The sequence below is a fragment of the Moschus berezovskii genome, chromosome 16 (genome assembly GCF_049115385.1).
Source record: "Moschus berezovskii isolate FMDL1 chromosome 16, NW_MosBer_1.0, whole genome shotgun sequence".
Taxonomy (NCBI): Eukaryota; Metazoa; Chordata; class Mammalia; order Artiodactyla; family Moschidae; genus Moschus; species Moschus berezovskii.
Genome location: NC_142475.1, coordinates 7,753,414 through 7,767,183, shown reverse-complemented (window position 1 = coordinate 7,767,183; position 13,770 = coordinate 7,753,414). Strand labels below are relative to the sequence as shown.

Below are 13,770 nucleotides of genomic sequence, written 5' to 3'. Positions count from 1 at the left end.
CTATTGGCGCTGCATCGTGTCTTTTGGATGTTGAAAAAAAGCCAGGGTTATTTCCTGAGGTAACAAAATATAACATTAACTATCCCCATCACTTCATGGGAAATAGATGGGGAAACAGTGGAAACAGTGTCAGACTTTATTTTTTGGGCTCCAAAATCACTGCAGATGCTGACTGCAGCCAGGAAATTAAAAGACGCTTACTCCTTGGAAGGAAAGTTATGACCAACCTAGATAGCATATTAAAAAGCAGAGACATTACTTTGCCAACAAAGGTCCATCTAGTCAAGGCTATTGTTTTTCCCGTGGTCATGTATGGATGTGAGATTTGGTCTGTGAAGAAAGCTGATCGCCGAAGAATTGATGCTTTTGAACTGTGGTGTTGGAGAAGACTCTTGAGAGTCCCTTGGACTGCAAGGAGATCCAACCAGTCCATTCTAAAGGAGATCAGTCCTGGGTGTTCATTGGAAGGACTGATGCTAAAGCTGAAACTCCAATACATTGGCCACCTCATGCGAAGAGTTGACTCACTGGAAAGGAGTCTGATGCTAGGAAGGATTGGGGATAGGAGGAGACGGGGACGACAGAGAATGAGATGGCTGGATGGCATCACTGACTCGATGGACATGAGTTTGAGTGAACTCCGGGAGTTGGTGATGGACAGGGAGGCCTGGCGTGCTGTGATTCATGGGGTTGCAAACAGTTGGACACGACTGAGCGGCTGAACTGAACTGAACTGATCACATTGTAGAGTATTTTCATGAAACTGCTGTCTTCTCTTTTCCCATATGCAACTTTATATCCATGCATGTATTCACTTCATGAATAATTAAAACTATTCCTGCTTGCAAACTCTTTCCAGGTCAATTAAATCCAAAAATTATTGAAGTACATATTAAAATCAGTTTTATTTTACTTCTTATTTTTTCAATAAAGGTGATATCTTCTGTTTAATTTTTAATGCTATTAAATTACTCACTTTCAGATAATTTTTAATGAAGCTTTGAATCATATGTTAATCCAGAATTTCTAACATTAGTCTTTTATATAGATTTTATGTTTTCATGTTCACTTCTACTCATTATTATAATTTATATAATATGGCTGAACTAATACTTGATACAGGTATTCAGAAGAATGTAGTTTTTCTCTTGCATCAAAATGTTCTGCTCTCCTCTTATTAATTTCTTTTCCTTCTTCCTGTTTTGAAATACTTTTACCATTTCTATTTTAAAACCCCTTTTACATTGCTTTATTATACATAATTCATGAGGTATGTTGTAAGCTTTAATTTAACTGATTAAATTGGGGGAGGGGGCAGAAAAGTAGGTACTGACAAAGTCCTTATTTTTGCCTCATTGGTAGACAGATTTTTAGATAGCTTAGACTCTGATGCTGGGAGGGATTGGGGGCGGGAGGAGAAGGAGACAACAGAGAATGAGATGGCTGGATGGCATCACCGACTCGATGGACATGAGTTTGAGTGAACTCCGGGAGTTGGTGATGGACAGGGAGGCCTGGCGTGCTGTGATTCATGGGGTCGCAAAGAGTGAGCGACTGAATTGAACTGAACTGAATGATTCTAGATTTCTAATATTCAAACTCTTATGCAATCCCATTCCCTTGAGAGTGGACAGGATCTAGTGACTTGCTTTTAACTAAAAAAAATACAGAAAACAAAACTAAAAGAGCATAGCAATACTAAACCTATCAAGGTAGCAAGAATGTGTAAGAAACGGAAAATTACAATAAGAAAGGCAAATATATAAAAGAACCGAAGATTATTAAAAATTAGCTGGCAACTAGATTAGAAATACTCCAAAAACTTGTAAAAGCAATTATGACTACAATTAATATCAAAATAATAAAAATTAAAAATAGGAATAATAACCACAAAATGTGAGAGAGAGGAGTAAAAGAAGTAGATCTTTTAAAATGTGTTTGAATTTATATGACTGTCAGTGAAAAGCAGGTAGATACAGCTATCAGTTCAGTCCAGTTCAGTTCAGTTCAGTCGCTCAGTCGTGTCCGACTCTTTGCGACCTCATGAATCACAGCACGCCAGGCCTCCCTGTCCATCACCAACTCCCGGAGTTAACTCAAACTCATGTCCATCGAGTCAGTGATGCCATCCAGCCATCTCATCCTCGGTCGTCCCCTTCCCCTCCTGTCCCCAATCCCTCCCAGCATCAGAGTCTTTTCCAGTGAGTCAACTCTTCGCATGAGGTGGCCAATGTATTGGAGTTTCAGCTTTAGCATCAGTCCTTCCAATGAACACCCAGGATTGATCTCCTTTAGGATGGACTGGTTGGATCTCCTTAAGAGTCTTCTACAGCACCACAGTTCAAAAGCATCAATTCTTCAGCGATCAGCTTTCTTCACAGTCCAACTCTCCCATCCATACCTGACCACGGGAAAAACCATAGCCTTCACTAGACGTACCTTTGTTGGCAAAGTAATGTCTCTGCTTTTTAATATGCTATCTAGGTTGGTCATAACTTTTCTTCCAAGGAGTAAGCGCCTTTTAATTTCATGGCTGCAATCACCATCCGCAGTGATTTTGGAGCCCCAAAAATAAAGTCTGACACTGTTTCCACTGTTTCCCCTTCTATTTCCCATGAAGTGATGGGACCAGATGTCATGATCTTTGTTTTCTGAATGTTGAACTTCAAGCCAACCTTTTCACTCCCCTCTTTCACTTTCATCAAGAGGCTTTTGAGTTCCTCTTCACTTTCTGCCATAAGGGTAGTGTCATCTGCATATCTGAGATTATTGATATTTCTCCCAGCAATCTTGATTCCAGCTTGTGCTTCCTCCAGCCCAGCATTCCTCATGATGTACTCTGCATATAAGTTAAATAAGCAGGGTGACAATATACAGCCTTGATGTACTCCTTTTCCTATTTGGAACTAGTCTGTTGTTCCATGTCCAGTTCTAACTGTTGCTTCCTGTCCTGCATACAGGTTTCTCAAGAGGCAGGTCAAGTGGTCTGGTATTCCACTCAGCTTTTGGTTAATGTACCTATAAACCAGAGTTACCACAAATCAAAAACACACAATATATTTAGAGAAATCAAAAAGAAAAGAACTCGAGCATAATATAAAATAAACCACTAAACCACAAAAGGAAAAACAAAATGAAGACATGAACAAAGAAAAACTACAAAATCAACTGGAAAACAAGGTTTAAAATAAGTACAAACTTATCAAAAATTACTGTAAATCCCAATGAACTAAATGCTCAAATCAAAATACATAGAGTGGCAAAATGAATAAAAAATAAGAACCTACAGTATGCTGCCTACAAGAAACTCACTTTAGGGTGAAAGACACACAAAGATTGTAAGGAAGTGGATGGAAAAAGACATTTTGTGTAAATGGAAACACGGAGAAAGCAAGGATAGCAATACTCCTATCAGACAAAACAAGTTTTAAAGCAAAGTTGATAAAGACAAAGAAGGACAGTATAGAATGATAAAGAGATAAATAACAGAAGGGAATACTTCACTCATTAACATATATGTATCCAATATATGGGGTGGCTCAGACGGTAAAGCCTCTGCCTGCAATGCGGGGGCCCTGGGTTCGATACCCGGGTCAGGAAGATCCCCTGGAGAAGGATATGGCACCCCACTCCAGTACTCTTGCCTGGAAAATTCCATGGATAGAGGAGCTTGGTGGGCTACAGTCCATGGGGTCGCAAAGAGTTGGACACGACTGAGCGACTGAACTGAAGCTGTACCTAAGTGAAACATGGAATGGCCATCTAGGTACAGAACGCTGGTCCTTTGGTTGTTCACCCTCATGACTGTAGCTGACTGGGGGCTGGGGTGCTGCTGCCCAGCATCATGAGTGTATTGCCAACCTGGGAAAAGATCAAAATTCAAAATTTCAGAGTATAGCTGGGGGCTGCGGAGTATGTCAAAGCCATTTTTGAGAAAAATGCTGAGCCATCTACCCAAAGCCACACGGATATCTGGTTGATCTACATCGACATGATCATCACGCATGTCAGACAGGAGGAAGTCTGGGATAACTTCGAGAGGGTCTTTCACCTGAGCCTGGCCCCCAGGCGAATGAAATTCTTCTTCAAGAGCTGCCTGGGTTGTGCAACACAGACCCAAAAAGGATGTCTGCGCACACAGTAAAGGCAAGGACTCTGGGATAGGCGAGGCTAAGAGCTCCACGTTGGAGGACCAGAGGACCGCTGTCTCCGAGGGTACTGGCAGCAGAGGGCAACCCGGCCGACCCTCAGGGCCTGGGAGGTTCAAAAATTGTATGGCCTGAGGATTCTATTTAACTGCTGCTTTTTCAGCAGCATCCTTGGGGGTAATCCTGTCAAGATAAAAAAAAAGAATTTGAGATTTCTTATTTAAAAAAATAAAGAAAGGGTACAGTTTCTACTGAATGCTATCCCTTTCAAACTATTATAAAGCCAAAACATTTTTAGTCTATAGTTTCAAGGCAACATGGGTAGTGTGGAGAGTAAGCACTTTGCCAAGTGTTACTAGCTCCTTTCACAACTTAAAAACAAATTGATGCTTCAATTATTAGGTTACACAGTGTAATTTATGGGCACTGAATTGGAAATCATGTTTATTTGTTTTTTCAGTGAAGACTTGACAACTAAGTGGCTGTGGTTCTGGTAAGTCACTTACTTATGTGACATAAGCTGTTGCTTATGTACTGTAAATGTTGAAGAGAGGCATCCATTGTACGAAGTGTGCACGGTGACAGATGGGATAAATGGTAAAGGAGCAACACAATTAGGTTCCAGGGAAGAAAAATGGCATGTAACAACAAAACACTCTAATGCTATCATTTGAAATTGCAAAGGAAGAGTAATAATAAATTTCAGCGTTTGTTATCTTTCACAGGATCCTTCTTTTTATTAAGCTGTCAGAGACAAATAGAGAGAGTTGTTCCAGGCTACAATGAGGAAAGGTGAAAGTAAATTTCCTCCAGACCAGATTTCAATTTTCGTTTGGTAAAATAAAAGGACTGAACTCTTTTAGAGATGGTCAGGGGAAGATGTGACTAACATTCTTCCTCCTTAAAAGTAGTCACTGTGCATTTGAACTACAGGGAAGTTCAACTCATTAGTTCAACTCATTACCGCTTGACTCTGCATCAAATTGGTTAAAAAAAATGTACCGTAGAGAGCAAACTCCAGTTTCCCTACACTTTCTTGTAAAAGAATACTTTATAATTGCAAATTACCGCATATGCTGTGCTGTTTCAGAATTATGAATGAATGTGTATACAACAGGAACGTTCAACACACACACAAAAGAACAGATGATTTATACTTACGGTGAAGTGTGAAAAGGTAGGTTAAAAAGAAATACTTTAAGACTGCATCAGAGGTCCTTGAAAAAAAGAGAACAGCAAAATACTTCTACTCATACATAGAAGAATGTAGTATTCAACCCTGATCCAGTTTCATGTGTATGCCACAGAAGCTGTTTTGGTCTTTCACAAAAATGGTTCAGTGAAATTCCAAATTTAACATGAATGCCAATCTAAGTAAGCAAATGACCATTAGTATGTGATATGGCATTCAATTTGTGAAAATCAAAACCAGCAGTGACTTCAACAGTTAGAAGTCACCTTTATTTATGCCCCGCTAAGTGCAGATTTTGAAGCTGATGTTCATTTGGTGAATTCATAAAAAATGTATGAGATGAGTGAGAGACAGAGAGAGAATGAGAGGGAATTAAAATAGACAAAAAATAAAGTGATTTAAGCATTCTTTCCTCACTTTTCTGTGCTCATTTCACAACTCTGGCACACATATATTGCAGTTTTAGACTTCCATTCAGCCCAGGTTTGCTCAATCACTTTATCAAATCTGTCCTCCTGAAAGCTCTAGGAGAATACATTTACAAGTTAGAATATAAATCCACATGTCACCTTTCCTAGGGAATAAGTACTTCATTACAGAAGACTTTGAACCCCATAAGATAAATTATTGGCACCAGTTAAGGGAGACTAAGGGGAAAAAAATCAGAGTAGTTATAAAATGCCATGTAATTCACTGCATTTAAAATAGAGAACTGCATCCTCTATGTATGATTGGTAAATGGAGTGCAGGTCAACTTTAATATCTATAAACATCTGTAAATCTCATTTAACAATTATGTATATAACAGTGCTTGAGGTGGTTTGGAAAAAGTAAGAAGGCAGAAGACATAATCCATTTCCTTTAAATGTGACTTGGACAATCAAATGGATAGACATAAAATATTTTAAACTCTAGGAATGTATGACAACCAACAGTTGATTTATTACTGAATTTCTCTCTTTAGCTCACATATGAGATTTTCCATGTGTTAGAATATCTAATTTTTTAAGTGTCTAGGCAAAGGTCCATCTAGTCAAGGCTATGGTTTTTCCAGTGGTCATGTATGGATGTGACAGTTGGACTGTGAAGAAAGCTGATTGCTGAAGAATTGATGCTTTTGAACTGTGGTGCTGGAGAAGACTCTTGAGAGTCCCTTGGACTGCAGGGAGATCCAACCAGTCCATTCTAATGGAGATCAATCCTGGGTGTTCACTGGAAGGACTGATGCTAAAGCTGAAACTCCAATACTTTGGCCACCTCATGCGAAGAGTTGACTCACTGGAAAAGAGTCTGATGCTGGGAGGGCTTGGGGGTGGGAGGAGACGGGGACGACAGAGAATGAGATGGCTGGATGGCATCACCAACTCTGTGGACATGAGTTTGAGTGAACTCCGGGAGTTGGTGATGGACAGGGAGGCCTGGCGTGCTGTGATTCATGGGGTCACGGAGAGTCGGACACGACTGAGCGACTGAACTGAACTGAGGCATGTAAGACCTTTAAGAACTATTTTTACATACTGTTTAAAATGGAAAACTTCTTGATGATTACAATAAAAATAATGACTTTATCTAGAAGCATTTAAAAGTCTCTAGTAATGTGATAAATCATAATGTGAACAAATAAAAATAGAAAAAAGTTATTTTCCTTTAATGGAAAATGACAGTTCAAGCACTTTGTATTAGGAAATCACAAGTGGAAACAACCCAGTTGCTTTCTGTTTTGCTGCATTATGGGAAGGATTCTAAAGTATTGCGAGTAAAAATTTGCACTTAACAAAATTTCAATATAAACTTTAGAACTTATTAAATGTAAGCTCTTTGAGCTTTAGCTTCTCAACTATAAAATTGGTAAGCGTTATTATAGTTAGAGGCAATTAAGATAATCTATGCTAAACTGCTTCACTTTTTGAATTTAATTCTAAATATGTGCTTAGTTATTAGAAATGTATTTGTAACACAAAAAGTGACTGTGAAAATGATTTTGCTTTGGCTATCAGATTAATATTAACTTTTGACATACAGCAGATGAAATCAAACCTCTTGTATATTTGAATTTTAATGGAAAAGTGAAGACACATAAAGCTTTGTTTTAAACAGGACTTAAAAATTACATTCAAAAGCCAGATCTTACCTCTTACTCTTGAATTCTTCCTCTAAAGCTCTCAGTGTGCCATCCAGATTAAAGAAGATGAAGAATGAACATGTCTTAGGAACTCTCTGCATATTTTCTAGCCAATAAATACACAAACTTTGCTGCTATTGGTGGTGTGGTAGAATGTGTATGTATGTAAGCATATGTGATGGAAAAATCTGTGAAGAATAAAGCCCCTGGATTTATGGTCTTCATTTTCCCCTTCTGGATCCTATGATGTCAGTAACTTGTGTGAACGGGTCAAGATTGAAAAGTCCTCTTGCAAATAACTGCACATTTCCTTAGCCACTCTGTCCCTGGAGCTCAACTGTGGCTTTATTCCCACCTCTGCTTGTGGGTCACCCACAGGAATTTGCTCCTGAGGCTGCCCTGGAGGCTGGGGGTCTGTCCCACCAAGGACCAGACATGGAGGTGGTGCAGCTACGTGGACTGGTATGAACCCTGGCAGTGCCAGGTATGTAGGGAAGCAGCCCCAGGTACAAGAGATAGGTCCTATTAGTGTTTTTTCTAGCATTCTCCATCTCTGCCCCAGTGAGAACCAACTGTGGAGGTGGTGTGGTTGCTTGGACTGCAGGGACCGTGGAGGTACCAGTTATGCAGGGATCGTGGTGCCAGGTACACAGGGAAGCTGGCAGCCACAGGCACAAGAGGAACAGTGCTTTTAGGGTTTGTCCTAGCCTCTGGCAGCTCTGCCCCAGTGAGGACCAGTTGTGGAGGCGATGCTGTTGCATGGATCATTGGGGGCCCTGGCAGTGCCGGGTATGCAGGGAGTCCAGCAGCCACAAGCACAGGAAGCATGGTGCTTTTAGGATTTTTTCTAGCCTCTGGCAGCTCTGCCCCAGTGAGGACCAACTGTGGAGGTGGCGTGGTTGCTTGGATTGTGGGGACCGTGACAACACCCAGTGCACAGGGAAGCTGGCTGCCAAGGGCGCAGAAGATCTGGCACTGTCAGAACCTTCTTTTAGTGTCTGACGGCTGGCAACCCTGGCTGGTCCTTTGGTCCTTCTCCATTGACCAGTGCATCAGGTGTTCAACCCCCAGCCCCTCGGGCTGTTTCTTCTCTATTGTTTAGCACAGCAGGCACTCAAAAGGCCATCATCTCTGGGGTCTTCTCTATTAAGTGCCAGCACTGGTGTGTGGGGAGAGAGAGGCCGTGATCATTTCCTCCACTGCGTGTGACTCAGCAGTAGCACTCTGCCTCCATGGCTGCCTCGCTTTCCTCCAAAGGCATTCTTCACCACAAACTCAAAAGAGAGAAGATAACAACTAGAAATCCGAAAATTACAAGAGAAAAAAAAAATCTCATTTATGAAAGCAAGCATATAGTAAAGGTAATAGTTCAACCACTTATAAAGTTAGTAAAACGATTAAAAAACAAAAGTAGTAAAATCACCCACATCCACAGTAAGTAGTTGAGAGATGTAAATAGGGATATAAAGGGATGTAAGAAAAAAGATGAAAAATATGATTTCAAGACCATTAAACATTGTAGGGAATGGGCAGTAAAAATACCGGGCTATTAGCATAAATTCAGACTTAAAAGATCATCAACCTAAAATAAACAATTTTATGTATTTATAACTGTTGTTAAATATGAATCTCAAAAAAACCACAAAAGAAAAATCTATAATAGATAATCTATACTTTTCAAAAATGGGAAAGGAATGCAAAATAATACTAAAATAGTCATCAAATCACAAGGGAAGTGAGCCAAAAAAGAAAGGAGCAAAAAACAAGCACATAAACAACCCCAAAGCAATGAAAAAAAGTGGGAATAAGTACTTACCTATCAAGAACTATTTTACATTTAAATAAACTAAAAGTTTCAATCAAAAACACAGACTGGTTGAATGGATACATACACACACACACACACACACACACACAGAGCCTATGATACTCAGTTCAGTGTTAAAGATACATACAGACCGAAAAAATGGAGGGATGGAAAAAGGTTTTCTATGCAAATGAATATGAAACAAAATCTGGGATAGTAATATTTATATTGGAAAAAATTGACTTAAAGACTGAAACAAGAGGCAAAGAAGAACTTTGTATAATGATAAAGACATTGCTCCAAGAAGATGTAAAACTTGTAAACATATATGCACCTAAATACATAAAGCAAATATTAACAAACATAAAGGAAGAAACTGACAGGAGCACAATACCAAGCGATAATTTAAAACCCACTTACATCAATGGGGAGATCATCCAGACTGGAAAATCAGCTAAATCACCACCATCATATACATTCACGTGCTTTCCTAAGGCACATTGCTGTTAATCAGTAAGTTTTCATACACAGTTGCCATATTAAAGAAATCAATCATGCATTCAGCTCCAAGAGTCACCTTCCAAGAAGGCAGCTTGCACTGGCTCTAATATGTTAAATGTCCTCAGATGAAATGAAGTAACATAGATATAAGAGACAGATATACTTTGTAAAACCATATACATGTATTTTGAAACATAACTAAACTTAAGATCTCAACACAGTTGTAAACGTTATATTCCATGTAATCGCAAGTCCTTTATATTCCAACATTTACAGAACACTATAATAAGTGGAGCAAGTTTAGATTCCTTTACTACATTTAACAAATACATTTCAATGAAGATAATAATAAATATTATCCACCTTATTTATAATTTTTATAATTTTATTATCTATTATTTGCATTGAATCACTTTTTCCTACTACATAGTGAAGATAAGGAAAACATTGCAGAAAAGGAAAACATTGTGTCCTTTATTCTACCATGAAGAATGATACCCACACCTTACTTAAGTACCTTAACACCTGCACTGTCAAAAACTAAAAAACATTTGCTTTGTAAAGAAACATATTTACAGGAGTATTTATTTCCTAAATATTATTTTATTTGGAGACACATGCTTTGGTCTCAAACTATACCTAAATTAAAATGTTTATTTCAATCATTTTGACAAAACAAATGTTTTTTTGGCCCAGTCTAAATGCACAAATGTTCTTGCAAATGTTCCCTAGGCCAGCTGCTACTAACACTTCTTTGTAAACTTTCTTTACTAGAAATTTTGCCCCTACTGGTTGTCTATTTGAAGACATTTGTAAAATGTTTAACTTAGAATATTGTACACATTTTCAAATGCATAATATTCTTTATGTTATTTATATGTACAAAAACATTTTCATATTCATGGCTCCTATTGAGTAGTGGATAAAATTATTTAAAAACAAAATGTAAGGAAGCTATTATGCTGATTAGTTCCATAAAAAAATAAAAATAAAAATTGAATAAGATTATTTGCTTGATTAAAAGCAGTAAGAAGACTAGTGTTTAAAATCATGACATACCAGATCCTGTAGGAGTTGATAATCTATGTAGCTATGTCAGAACTTGTTCATATATATTTTGAACCATTAAACCTAATATAAAAGAAAGAGATTTAATAAGGTAATTAGATACTTAGAAATACTTTGGAAGGGCTAAAAATGAAGGCTCCAGGCTGGCCTTCCTGGATTGATTACCAGAATAGCAGCACAGAACTAGCTTTCCAAGGAAACTCATATCTTTTCTTTAATCCAAAAGCCAGAAATATAGAAGCTGCAACCTCAGTTACTCATTTCAACTCTACCAGGATCCAGGAATCAGGAAATCTAACTACAGTCTGCAGGATAAAAATTTCTCAGTCTTGGCATTGCAAAAAAGATTTACCTCCAATGACCAGTAAGCTGGGGATTGAACACTGGATTCCCTGTTACCACTGCTCCTGAAATACCTCTTGCATCCATGATAATGCTTGCGAATAAAAACAATGATATCTCTTAATCATCTCTACCTTTTACATCTCAAGGTGTTACGCATGGTGGAAATAGGAGAGAACATAAACTGTAAAGACACCGAGGAATTACAGACCTGTCACCTCTGACGTGTAGTAGTACCTGAAACGAATTGGAATTACACTGAGTCAACCTGAAGTATCTGGCACAGGATGAGTATAAAAAGCACTGCTCTTTCAGCTGCACAACTTTAGGTTATAATTACATTTGTCACCAAGTGTACATTTGTCAACCACTGATGCAAATTTAAATTTTAAATGGTCAAGTGAGACTACTCAAGAGAGTTAGCGAGATAGTAATATATCCTCGATGGAGAAGGAAATGGCAACCCACTCCAGCACTCTTGCCTAGAAACACCCGTAGACAGAGGAGCCTGGTGAGCTGCTGTCCATGGGGTCGCACAGAGTCGGACACGACTGAAGCGATTTAGCATGCATGCATGCACTGGAGAAGGCCATGGCAACCCACTCCAGTGTTCTTGCCTGGAGAATCCCAGGGATGGAGGAGCCTGCTGGGCTGCCGTCTATGGGGTCGCACAGAGCTGGACACGAGTGAAGCGACTGAGCAGCAGCAGCAGCAATCTATTCACGAAGCCCTTTACGCTGTTGGTCTAAACGGTCTGTCCTGCAGCGTGGCTGTCGTTCAGCGTCTCGGTCGTGTCTGCACCGGTGGCCCCAGGGCCTGCGGCCCGCCGGCTCCTCCCTCCCCAGGTTCCGAGGCCCAGGGCTGGCGTGGCGTCGGCGCCGCTCGGGCCTCAGCCGGCTCCTCCGCGCGGCCCGGGTGAGAGCCGGCGGCCCAGGGCCCGCGGAGGCGGCCCGCCTGGCGCCGGGGCGGCCGAGGCGTCGTGTCGGACGGCGTGCAGAGGCCGTCTCCGCGGCGGGGCCTCAGCGGGCGCCTGGCGCGAGTCTGCCGGCGCGCGGCCCTTCCCTTCCCCAGGGCGGCGCCGCGCAGCCACGTGGAGCCGCGGGCAACGGCGGCCTCCAGGGCCTCGCGGCGGCCTGTCGAGGGCCTCCTGGAGAACGAGAGCCCTAGGGCCTGCTCTGTGGCCGCCTCGGCCGAACAGCCCGGCGAGTGTTGACACGAGCTGAGAGAAAGGCCCCAGAAGAGGGACGAAATGAACATCTAGGCGACCGCATCCAGCAGACAAAGCCTAGGGTTGAGGGAAGACAGACAGCCGAGCAGGCCTTCCCACAGTACGGTGGGTGATGAGGAAGAGGCACTGGGTGATTCAGAAACCGCCGAAGCCCTGACCCCAGACACCTTAGCTCCGAAATGAACTGCGGCTGCTGCCGCGGAAAGCTCAGAACCGAAGTATCTATCGGGTTAGTGAACCAGAAAGCAGTGGAGATGAGGCGACTGACCGCTCACCCGAAGACGGAGGGAAAAGGCGACAGTTTGAAATTAAAAGGAAGGACTATTAAATTAGCTGGACAATTAATCTCAAATTAATTTTTTCCAGTGATCATGTATGGATGTGAGAGTTGGACTATAAAGAAAGCTGAGCGCTGAAGAATTGATGCTTTTGAAGTGTGGTGTTGGAGAAGACTCTGGAGAGTCCCTTGGACTGTAGGGAGATCCAACTAGTCCATCCTAAAGGAAATCAGTCCTGGGTGTTCACTGGAAGGACTGATGCTGAAGCTGAAACTCCAATACTTTGGCCACCTGATGGGAAGAACTGACTCATTGGAAAAGACGCTGGTGCTGGGAAAGATTGAGGGCAGGAGGAGAAGGGGACAGGGGACGACAGAGGATGAGATGGTTGGATGGCATCACCGACATGATGGAAATGGGTTTGGGTGGACTCCAGGCGTTGGTGATGGACAGGGAAGCCTGGCATGCTGCTGTTCATGGGGTTGCAAAGAGTCGGACATGACTGAGGGACTGAACTGAACTAATCTCAAAAGACTGAAATGACGAGGAGGGGGATGAAGAAATGTCAGAGACTGTGGTTGGGAAAAGTATGGATACGGAAGAATCAAGTCAAGGATCTGCTACAAGTGACCAACTGCAAAACAAATCACAGAGTTCATAGAAGAGATTTTTTTCAACACAGTAATTGTCAAATACAAACTCTGTTACTGTAATATACTGCTTCTTGTTCTTTACAATTCATGACTTAAGTACCAAAATACGTACCAGTTATTATATATTGCCAAGAGTTAAATGAAAGACTTCCCTGGTGGCTTAGAGGTAAAGCGTCTGCCTACAATGCCAGAGACCCGGGTTCGATCTCTGGGTCGGGAAGATCCCCTGGAGAAGGAAATGGCAACACACTCCAGTATTCTTGCCCGGAAAATTCCATGGACGGAGAAGCCTGGTTGGCTACTGTCCATGGGGTCGCAAAGAGTCAGAGACGATTAAGCGACTTCACTCACTTAAGAGTTAAATATCTTGAGACTAATTAGACTGAAAATGCCCAACTAATACATATATTCTTGTGTTGTACTTCAACACA

At 41.1% G+C, this 13,770-nt stretch overlaps 1 pseudogene; it reads left to right on the top strand.

The window, feature by feature from the left end:
• The first annotated feature begins 8,288 nt into the window (after positions 1–8,288).
• On the top strand, positions 8,289–13,474 carry LOC129560535 (protein phosphatase inhibitor 2-like; annotated as a pseudogene).
• The last annotated feature ends 296 nt before the right edge of the window (positions 13,475–13,770 follow it).